Below are 12,016 nucleotides of genomic sequence, written 5' to 3'. Positions count from 1 at the left end.
AGGAAATATCTGGAAACAAATAAATACCTTTGTAATGCATTGTATATACACAGATGCTCTCTTTTAAATGTGAAGAACTGTATCTACATAGACACGTATATAGTAAGACAAAAAGAACATGTTAGTATATGTTGGTCTAACTGTGTGAGTAAGGTATATATTATAGTCTTACAATGTATATAGTTCAGTCTGTTGTAAACTGTTCTATAAAATCTCAGCTTTTAAGGGAATTGTGACTTTGTGATGTTTCGTATTGTTATTAAAGTAACAGGTCTGCCAGTAAACTATAGAATTCCTTGAAAAAGACATCTGAAAGCAGACTGAGTACCTCTAAAGCACTGTCACTTCAGTGAATAGACTGTATATTAGTCATGGTGATGGAGTGGGATGCACTTCAACATATTTACAAAGGGACATGGACCACCAGCTTGTTTCACAATACTCTTTCAATGGATTTGAGATAACATCATCCTTTAGACAATACACAGTTCATCGTGAGGAAGGGACCCTTGACCAGAGAGGCTTGCATCACTATGCCTGTCCAACGAGCCATGACATTTAGAGCAATACAATGAAGAAGAATTGGCATAATGAACGGACAGGAACTAAAAATGTGCTGAAAACAATAGTGTCATTTGACCTTTTTCCTGTTGCCATACAATCTTATCTGCATTAGTGAATAAAATATACCTAAATTTGTTTATTTGTTTATTTTTCGGCTGTGCTTCTTGATAGACAGGAGCCATGTATATAAAATGCAATAATAAAAAATATATATATATTTTAATAATAAAATATATCTGGGGGGATCACTACCACAGAAATATTTATTAGCTTGTACTGGACCAGTTTCAAGCTTTGATCATAAATAAAACAGTTTAGACACACAGTCGAGTCACATTATAATGACCACCTCCTACTTTCGATGTCGTTGGCAGCACGTAGCCCATGAAGGATGTGATGTGTCGTGGGCTGGCTAGGTGGGTATAAAAGGTGTGCGATAGGCTGTCTGAACACATATCACTCGTTGTTGCCATGCGTAAAAGGGGCAATTTATCAGAGTTGCAAAAACGGATGATTATTGGCTTGCGGGCCAAGGGTGGCAGTATTTCTTAAACAGCACAGTTTGTGAACTGTTCGCGTGCTGCTGTGGTGAAAGTGTATTGTGAGTGGACAAAAAGCACCATTGGGAATAACCGACGTGAAAACTGCATAGCATCATGTGCCATTGATAGGTAAATGTCGGCTACGAAGGTGCGCGGGGGCCGAACGACAAGCTACAGTGTGGCATCTCAGCGTGAAAATCAACCAGGGGGCTACTAGACATGTCTAAAATAGCAGTTCAGCGAACCCTACTGTGTATGGGGCTCAGAAGCAGACAGATGGTCACTGCTCCTATGCTAACAAAGGTGCATCGGAAAAAAGGGCTTCAATTTGCATGGCAGTATCGGATTTGGACCACCGATGATTGGCAAAGGGTTGCCTTCTCCGATAAGTCATGTTTTCTGCGTTATTGAACGGATGGACGTTGGCGTGTCTGGTGAGAAACGTCAGAGAACAAACACTGTGCAACCGTTGCTGGAAGAACACAAGCTGGTGGTGGCAGCGTTATGGTTTGGGGAATTTTTTCATTGCATTCCCTGGGCCTAATCATCCATGTGGAAGGCACTATGGACCGATTTGGGTATGAATCCATCGTTGTCCCCCCATACATGCTGTTTGTCTTCCCTGGGGCAGATGGAATCTTCCAGCAAGGCAAATCGACATGTCACACGGCTAGAAATGTCCGACAGTGATTGGAAGAGCACAACCAAGACATCCAAATACTTCCCTGGCCCCCTGACCATGTCCAGGAGACTGTCTGCACATTTCAGCTGTCCTTATGTGGCTAAAAATGCCCTTCTGTGCTTGTAGCAAAAGAACAGTCTGCCATTGTACCGCTTGATGTGCGACAAACTCACTGGAATTCCACTTTACATATGCTGGACCATCTGTGCGAGAAGCGTAAGTGGTCAATGATTACATCATGCATCAGACCACCGACGCAGGGAGCATGTGCTAATTTGAGCTCAGGCAGTGGCAGCTCATCCCAAACACGTATTGCATACTCAGGCCCTTTGAAGAACTACCAGATATGTGAGTTTGGACAAGAAAGACATTAATGATGTAATCTCCTTGATATTTATATTGGAGCAAACTCTCACCCTAATTCAAAAAGGGATGGAGGAAGAAAAGCTTCCACATCTTGCTTGCCACCCTGTGGCTGTTGGGAACCTGCATAGACGATGTCGGGTGCAGGAGAAAGTAGAGGAGGATGAGGAGGAGTTGGTGGGGGAGGGGGATATGGAGTCTTCACAGGCACAGCTAGGGGACAGGTCTGACACTCATTAGTGCAGATATGATGATGATGATTATGCTGGCCATGACAACCAATCGCTGTGTGGGTCGGAGAGCGAAACAACTGGGTCCTTGGACATGCTGGCGAGCATGGGAAGCTGCATGCTTGGTTGCTTACGTGCTGACAAGCATATCAATAGCATTAAGCAAAGGGATGACTATTGGATAGCCATGCCTTCAGACCTTAGCTAAAATGCAGGAATTTTTTCCTGCTTCCGAAAGAGAGGCAACGTTGGCATATTACCAGGATACGCTCTGTACCCAGCATGCTGCAGATTAGGCCAAGAAGATGCCTGCTGTGCGCATGTCTAGCCAGGAGGCCCCTATCTGCTCCCTGCTGAGTTGCCACTCCATTGCCTCTGCCAGCGACACTACAAGTTGCAGAAGCAGAACCAGCCAATACAGTTTGCTAAAGACGATGGAACAGATTTTTCATCTGCCGCGACAACCTGACGCACATCATCAAATGGATATGCACCGCCTAAACAACCAGGTTCAGTCGTACCTGGATGTGCCCTTTCTCTGGCAGATACCCTAATTGCTGACCCCATGGACATTTGGGCCAGCAGATAGGACAAGAGTCACGAACTGGCCCAGTTTGCCATCCGTGCACTGTCTTGTCCAACCTCGAGTGTGCTGTCAGAGAGGAAATTCAGCGCGTCAGGTGGCGTTGTCACACCCAAGCGGACCAAATTGCAGTAAATGGAATACATTATATGAAAATGAATTAGACATGGATCTGTGAGAATATTCACACACCTCCCTCTAATGTCAATGAATAGATCTGCCATACCTCCCAACTTTCCCGAATTCAGCAGGACAGTACCGGATTCCGGGTGGTGTCCGATGTCCCGGGCGGACAGGGATAAGTCCTGCTGAGGACGCAGATACAGTTGAATCCAATACTGAAGCAGGGAACTTTAAGCGCTGTGCCCGGGGAATCCCTTGATCTCACTGTCCATATAAGGACAGTGACGTCAGTGACTCCTCTGTAGCGGAATCCCGTTGCCGACGCTCTGGCCGGGGATTCCGCTCCTAGAGGTAACCCCTGAGGTCACTGTCCATATTGTCAGTCAGTCACTGTGCCGATTCTGAGTATTCGTTCCCATGTAATGTATTGTCACATTAAGTTACATAGTTACATAGTACGGCTGAAAAAAGACACATGTCCATCAAGTTTCCGTTCGGTTTTACGTTCATCAGTTCCTCTGACAGAAAGATTGAATGGAACTGATGAATGGAACCCGAACGCTGATGCGAACAGGCCCATAGGCTCTGTGAGCATCACGTTTTTGGTCTACGCCGCCGACATGTACATTATACATAGGCTGTGATGGATGCCATCATCCTAGAGTTTTATGGCATACATTAAAAGTATATGTTATGAACTCTCATGAACCTGTTCATAGTTACATAGTTAGTACGGTTGAAAAAAGACACATGTCCATCAAGTTTAACCAAGGGATGGGAAAAGGGAAGGTAAAAATTTCTACACATAGGAGCTTATATTTTTTTGTTCTAGGAAATTATCTAAGCCTTTTTTAAAGCCATCCACTGTCCCTGCTGTGACCAGCTCCTGCGGTAGACTATTCCATAGATTCACAGTTCTCACAGTAAAGAAGGCTTGTCGCCTCTGCAGGTTGAACCTTTTTTTCTCCAGACGGAGGGAGTGCCCCCTTGTTTTTTGAGGGGGTTTTACATGGAACAGAATTTCACCATATTTTTTTTATGTGCCATTAATATATTTATATAAATTAATCACGTCCCCCCTTAGTCGTCTTTTTTCAAGGCTAAATAGGTTTAATTGTTTACATTTTTCCTCATAACTTAGATTCTCCATGCCCCTTATTAGCTTAGTTGCTCTTCTTTGTATTTTTTCAAAATCCAGGGCATCCTTTCTATGAACTGGAGCCCAGAACTGAACTGCATAGTCTAGATGAGGCCTCACTAATGCTTTGTAAAGTGGTAATATTACATCCCTGTCCCGCGAGTCCATGCCTCTTTTAATACATGATAATATCTTGCTGGCCTTTGAAGCAGCTGATTGACATTACATGCTGTTATTTTTTTGTCATGTATTGCCCTTTTTACAGAAGGTTTAAGCCATGTGGGATTTTATTTCAGTCGTTTATACTTGTTACCTATAGGAATACATTTTGCACTATAATTACCCAAAGTAGATTTTAAAATCTCCCATTTATCATTTGTCCCATTATTTAACATTAGCTCTTCCCAGTCTATATCTTGAATTGCTGCCCTCATCCTGGGGAAATTGGCTTTCTTAAAATTAAGTGTTTTTGCCCTCCCAGCCTGTGTTTGTTTTTTACAGTATAGGTAAAATGTAACTATATTGTGATCACTGTTACCGAGGTTTTCACGAACATTGACATTCCCAACAAGCTCTGCATTATTAGAAGTTACCAGATCCAACAGAGCTTCACCTCTAGTCGGGTCTTCCACAAACTGGCCCATAAAATTTTCCTGCAACAGGTTGAGTAAAATGTCTCCCCTTTGTAGTTGAAGCCGAACCATGACACCAATTAATATCCCGGTAATTAAAATCTTCCATTATCACTACAGTACCAGCCTGTGCAGCTCGCTCCATCTGTTTATATAGCTGACCTTCCATCTCCTCAGTTATATTGGGGAGTCTATAGATTATACCAAAAGTAACTTTTTCAGTGTTTACCTCCCTTTCTAGTTCGACCCACAAGATTTCAACCTCCTCACAATCCTCACCCACTATTCTCTCTTTCACACTTGCCTTCATATCACTTCTCAAATACAAACATACACCACCGCCTTTCCTTTCAAATATATTTTTATTCAAAGTCAGAACAGTTACAGGTATAAAGTACGTGTCACACATACAATAATAAGTACATCATATAACAATGTGTTCTAACTCCAAAATAATTTTTTCATTTTACTTGTCCTCATCAGGCATAACAAAAGCCAAACATCCCCTTCCCTCCCCCCAATTCTCCTCCATCTCGGTGAGCAGTTTCTTAACTAGCCAGTAGCATGCCTAGCGTGCCCTGGATACTCTGTGAACTATACCATGATGTGTGTTGAAATGTGTGCATGAACACCCCTATCTCCGCTGTGGAATAATGTTTTTCAATAAATATACGCCAAGTTTTAAAAAATTGTTCTGTAGACCTTTCTTTGTGTCTTTCTAGGTCCGTTTTATCATATCCCAATAAAGTTTTAAGAGTAGTCACCACCTCCGCAATTTCCGGGACCGATGCCTGTAACCAGTGACGCAAGATGCACTTCTTGATAGCCAATAATGCCATATGGATTCCTTTCCGGGCTATTAGAGGTGGTCCCCCCCCCCATCTGGATCCCTGGAGATGTAGTGAAACAGCACTGCCTGTGGGTTTGCGTGCACCTCTTCCCCCCAGGTGTCTTTAATAAATTGTAGAGCAAGGTCCCAAAACACCCGAATTTGTGGGCATAACCACATCCCGTGAAGTAGATTAGCTTTGTGTAGGTCACATTTAGGACAACTACGCAGATAGTGTGCTGGAGCGTCCCTATAGGATAAATTAAAGGCATATGTCGCTCTGTGCATAAGCCGGAAGTGCATCTCACGCCACTGTTCATTTACCATGACCTTCCTCACCCTCTCCCACCCTTCCCGAATTTTGCTAGAGAGTTCTGGATCCTCCAGCTCCACTTCCCAGGTCCAGAAGCAGGAGGTGCTAAAAGAGTCAAGGTGGGCATTCCGAAGCTTACCATATAAACTTGCAAGACTTCTACCCATACCGCCCTGCGGCACCATCCCATCAAATGCTCCCCGCATCTCCACTACATCAATATTGCGGACTTTGGTTTTACATAACTCTGTTACTTGATCATATTGCAGATATTGATTATCCCTCAAATTATACTTGCTAGAGAACTCCTGCCACGTAAACCATCTTCCCTCTTCAACATTCATGAGTTGGCCCAGAACAGTGATCCCCTTAGATCTCCACTGCGAAAATAATTTATTCTGGCTCCCCTGTGGGAACATGGGGTTATCCCATAATGGCCAGAATTTTGAAAGACCATACGGAAGGCCAAAAAGCTTCCGCACCGCCTTCCAGGTGCCTATTGTATCCCTTAGCAACAGACTTCACTTAACATTATTAGGCAGCTGAGCATAGGGCAGGTGTAACAGTGCCGTCAATGAGTCCGATCCAGCCAAAGCCTGTTCCAGTTGAACATTGGAATACAAATTAGTGTTATGCAGCCAATCACCTATGTGCCTACAGATGGCCGCTAAATTGTAATATCGAATAAGTGGTAACTTTATGCCACCATCAACTTTGGGCAGTGCCAATTTTTTATATGCAATCCTAGGTCTTCTGCCACAAGAATTGTAGAAATGCTGTCTGTAATTTTTGGCTATCTAGGTGCTTGATCAATATGTGTATGGTTTGCATTGGATATAGCAGACGAGCAAAGCTTATCATTTTTAAAAGAGCAGCTCTCCCAAACAATGACAACGGCAGTGACGCCCATCGATTTAGTTCCTTATGAATTTTTTCAAACAAGGGTGAATAATTTAGTTTATAGAGGGAAGAGGGAAATTTGCCTATTTTGATCCCCAGGTATGTGATATAAGATCTGGCTATTTCCACCATGCCCTGCAAGGGTGGTCTTGCCCCTGATTCCTTCAAGTAGAGTAATTGACTCTTTTGCGCATTGACTTTATATCCTGAGAATGATCCAAAGTACTGTAGCTTCTCCAGCACCCCCCCCCCCAAATGATCCCCAGGCGATCTCAGAAATAGCAAAAGATCATCAGCAAAGCATGTCAATTTAATCTCCTGACTACCAACCATTATCCCTTCAAAATCACTGGAGGACAAAAGATGTCTCGCCAGCGGTTCCAAAGCCAAGTCGAACAGCAATGGAGACAGGGGGCAGCCCTGTCTTGTTCCCTTCTGTAAATGGATCGGTGCTGAAAGAAAACCTGTGGTGAACACCCTAGCTAGAGGTTCTGAATATAACGCTTCCAGGTGATTCCGAAACAAGCCATGTATCCCAAATGTGTCTAGAACTAACCCCAGCCAATCCCAGTGAACATTATCAAAGGCCTTTTCGGCGTCTAATGTTAAAAGTGCTGGCGACTCGTACCCCTCCATGCTATCAGCCTTTATTGCGTCTTGTACCGCCAGAACCGTGCGTATATTTTTGACCGCCGATCTCCCTTTAACAAAACCCACCTGGTGTGGCCCAATCAGATCCGGGAGAAACAGGGCCAACCTGTCGGCCAATATCTTCGACAATATTTTAACATCCTGATTTATCAAAGAGATTGGGCGATAGGAGCCCGGGTTAGACGGATCTTTCCCTTCCTTGTACAATACCTTGATTGTAAAGGATCTGCCAGGCACAACTTCTGTGTATACGCCCATAGGTAATCAGTCTGCACCTGAGTCTATGTCTCTGAGACTGACTCCATATTCCACCACTCAGGATGGCAGGCTTAGGAGTGGGAGAGCCTATCGCAGCCTGGCCAGACGGAGCTAGCTCCCGCCCTCTGTCTATTTATACCTGCCTTTCCTGTTCCTCCTTTGCTTGTGATTCTTCTCGTGTGGTTTCCTGGCTAGCTACAGCTTCTGACTATTTGATCCTGCTCCATACTGACCCTGGCTTACTGACTACTCTCCTGCTCTGCGTTTGGTACCTCGTTCACTCCTGGTTTGACTCGGCTCGTTCACCACTCTTGTTGCTCACGGTGTTGCCGTGGGCAACTTCCCCATTTCCCTTAGCTTTGTGTACCCTTGTCTGTTTGTCTCGTGCACTTACTGAGCGTAGGGACCGCCGCCCAGTTGTACCCCGTCGCCTAGGGCGGGTCGTTGCAAGTAGGCAGGGACAGAGTGGCGGGTAGATTAGGGCTCACTTGTCCGTTTCCCTACCCCTATCATTACATAATCACAAGCCCATACCTAGTCTACCCTGGTCCCTGACACTACTATGGACCCTCTTGAGACCGTGGCCCAGCAAATGCAGGGTCCCTCCCTACAGGTCCAGGCCCTGGCTCAGAGGGTCAACCAGCCTGACGCTACCATGGTAGTGCCCCTCACCTCACCTCTTGAACCCCACCTCAAGTTGCCTGACCGGTTCTCAGGGGACCGGAGGACTTTTCTCTCCTTTCGGGAGAGTTGTAGGCTCTACTTTCGCTTAAAGCCTCACTCCTCAGGTTCTGAGAGCCAGCGGGTGGGTATAATTATGTCCCGGCTCCAGGAAGGGCCCCAAGAGTGGGCCTTCTCCTTGGCTCCTGACGCCCCTGAACTTTCCTCCGTTGATCATTTCTTTTCTGCTCTCGGACTCATTTATGACGAGACTGACAGGACTGCCTTTGCCGAGAGTCAGCTGGTGACCTTACGTCAGGGTAACAGACCTGTTGAGAAGTATTGTGCTGACTTTAGGAAGTGGTGCGTAGCTTCTCGGTGGAATGACCCTGCCTTAAGGTGCCAGTTTAGGTTGGGCCTGTCGAACGCCCTGAAAGACCTGTTAGTTAGCTATCCCTCTTCTGACTCCCTTGACCAGGTTATGGCTTTAGCGGTACGACTTGACCGACGTCTCAGCGAACGACAACTTGAACGTTTTTGTGTTTTCCCCTCTGACTCCCCCATGATGCCTCCCGAGGTCCCGTTGCTTCGCTCTTCCACGGAAGACTCGGAGGTACCTATGCAACTCGGGGCCTCCGTGTCCCCCCGACAACGTAGAGAGTTCCGCAGGAAGAATGGTCTCTGCTTCTATTGTGGGGATGACAAGCATCAAGTGAACACCTGTCCTAGGCGTAAGAATAAGCAGCCGGAAAACTTCCGCGCCTAAGTGATCATCGGGGAGGTCACTTGGGCGCACAGGTATTTCCCGTAAATATGAAACGTAATAAAATCTTGCTTCCCTTTCAGGTCTCTTTTGGTGGTAGGTCTGCTACCGGCAGTGCATTCGTGGATTCAGGGTCTTCTGCTAATATCATGTCTGTGGAATTTGCTATGTCTCTAGCTATGCCTTTGATTGATTTGCCTAAACCTGTCCATGTAGTGGGTATCGACTCCACTCTTCTTACTAATGGTTATTTTACGCAGCATACCCCTGTTTTTGAACTCCTTGTTGGCTCCATGCATTTGGAGCAGTGCTCTGTACTGTTGATGCAGGGATTATCGTCCAATTTGGTTTTAGGCCTTCCCTGGTTGCAGTTGCATAATCCCACATTTGACTGGAATTCTGGGGAGCTTACCAAATGGGGTAATGAATTGCTTGACGTCATGTTTTTCTGTTAATTCTATTTCTCCCCCTGAGGAGGTGAACACGCTACCTGAGTTTGTTCAGGACTTCGCTGATGTTTTCTCTAAGGAGGCCTCCGAAGTGTTACCTCCTCATAGAGAATACGATTGCGCTATCGAATTGGTACCAGGAGCTAAGCTCCCTAAGGGTAGGATATTTAATATTTCTTGTCCCGAACGTGAAGCCATGAGAGAATATATCCAGGAATGCCTGGCCAAGGGTTACATTCGCCCCTCTACTTCCCCGGTAGGTGCTGGCTTCTTCTTCGTAGGGAAGAAGGATGGTGGTCTTAGGCCATGCATTGACTACCGTAACTTGAATAAGGTCACTGTAAGGAACCAGTATCCCCTTCCTTTGATTCCTGATCTCTTTAATCAGGTTCAGGGGGCCCAATGGTTCTCTAAGTTTGATCTACGGGGGGCGTATAACCTTATCCACATCAAAGAGGGGGATGAGTGGAAGACTGGCTTACTGACTACTCTCCTGCTCTGCGTTTGGTACCTCGTTCACTCCTGGTTTGACTCGGCTCGTTCACCACTCTTGTTGCTCACGGTGTTGCCGTGGGCAACTTCCCCATTTCCCTTAGCTTTGTGTACCCTTGTCTGTTTGTCTCGTACACTTACTGAGCGTAGGTACCGCCGCCCAGTTGTACCCCGTCGCCTAGGGCGGGTAGTTGCAAGTAGGCAGGGACAGAGTGGCGGGTAGATTAGGGCTCACTTGTCCGTTTCCCTACCCCTATCATTACATTGATATAAGCTACATTGCCCGATTTCAGGAATTCCTTATTTAAAAGCATATGATTATACACCGGCAATAAAATGGGTGTGACCTCCTCCCTCATTAGCTTGTAAAAGTCACTAGAAAACCCGTCTGGTCCTGGCGCTTTATTATTCGTCAATGATTTAATGGTTGGTACTATCTCTTGTTTCGTGATCAAAGCATTTAACAATTCTCTATCAGAGTCCGAGAGAGATGGTATCATTAAAGAGTCCAGAAACGCCCTCCCCTCAGTCCTCCCCGAAGTATCCTGTGCATATAGCGCCGTGTAGTAATCTCTCAGTATATCATTGACGATCTTTGGATCTTTCTGTATTTCCCCGTTCCCATCTCTCAACCCCCCTATGTGAGTCGGGCGAAATTGCCCTTTCGCCATTTTGGCCAACAGGGATCCTGTTTTATTACCATACCTAAAGAAATGCGCAGTTGTTTGCTCTCTCTGGAACCTTTCCTTTCTATCTAGCCACATTTCAAACTCTGCCTTAGCAGTAAGCCATTCATCCCTAAGCGCTAATGTGGGATTTGCCGACTACGCTGTATATTTCATGCGAAGATTTCTACTAGAATCGTTATAAAGCTTGTTGGTTTTTCGTTTAAGCGGCGCCACAAAAGAAATGATCATCCCCCTCAGCACTGCCTTGGCTGTGTCCCAAAACAAGTGGCTGTCCTCCCTATGGGCTTGATTTTCCTGACTATATTCCAATAACCAGCCCTTCAAACATGCCTGAAAGGATTCATCAGTTGCCAAGAAAGAAGGAAATTTCCACAAGATATCCGATCCCCGTTTAAGATCAGAGAAACCGGTGAATGGTCTGAAATCACCAAGTCCTCTATTCGAGCACTGAGGATCCTAGGGAGGAGTACCAGAGAAGCCACAAAGTAGTCAATACCCGACCATGCGGTATGCGCATGGGAAAAGTGAGTAAATTCTCTACCTAATGGAAATTGTGTTCTCCATACATCTACCATGCCTGTGGAGGCCAGTAATGAGGCCAAGACTTTATCGTGCGTTCTTTCAACCAGTACCCTACCATCTCCCCTTCGCCTGTCCTCCGTTGTGCATAAAACCGAGTTAAGGTCCCCTCCCAAAAGAATCTGAGGTCCTTTATCCGCTAAAAGTTTACCTTCCAGCAATTGAAAAAAGACCCGATTGTTGTCATTCGGTGCATATATACAGTACAAGCTCATTCTCCCCATTGCACCATCTAAGATCACATGTACATATCTGCCCCCTCCATCTTGCTCAGAAGTAACCACAGAACAATCAATTCTTTTGTGTATGAGGAGTAAGACGCCCGCCTTGCCATTGACTGCTGGAGAACCCGCTACTGTGCCCACCCATAGCTTGCGCATTCTCTGGAAATCACATTCCAACAGATGGGTTTCCTGCAAAATTGCTATATCCGCTTTCAACTTTTTCAGGTGGCGAAGGACCATCATGCGCTTATGTGGGGACTGCAGTCCCTTCACATTCCATGTTATTACTTTAGGCATCTCACAGCAATGGCAAAGCAAACCTCATCCACCGAGACAGTTTCCCCCCCTCCTC

General features: G+C 45.6%; 1 protein-coding gene across 1 annotated transcript in view; it reads right to left on the bottom strand.

Annotated features, from left to right (window-relative positions):
• PCSK5 (proprotein convertase subtilisin/kexin type 5) overlaps nt 1–12,016 on the bottom strand; it is a 448,720-nt gene that overhangs the window by 96,706 nt on the left and 339,998 nt on the right. The gene's annotated exons all lie outside the window — the stretch shown is intronic.

The sequence above is a fragment of the Rhinoderma darwinii genome, chromosome 1 (assembly GCF_050947455.1).
Source record: "Rhinoderma darwinii isolate aRhiDar2 chromosome 1, aRhiDar2.hap1, whole genome shotgun sequence".
NCBI classification, from domain to species: Eukaryota; Metazoa; Chordata; class Amphibia; order Anura; family Rhinodermatidae; genus Rhinoderma; species Rhinoderma darwinii.
Note: the sequence above shows the minus strand (reverse complement) of the source record. Positions and strands in the feature narration are given on the sequence as shown.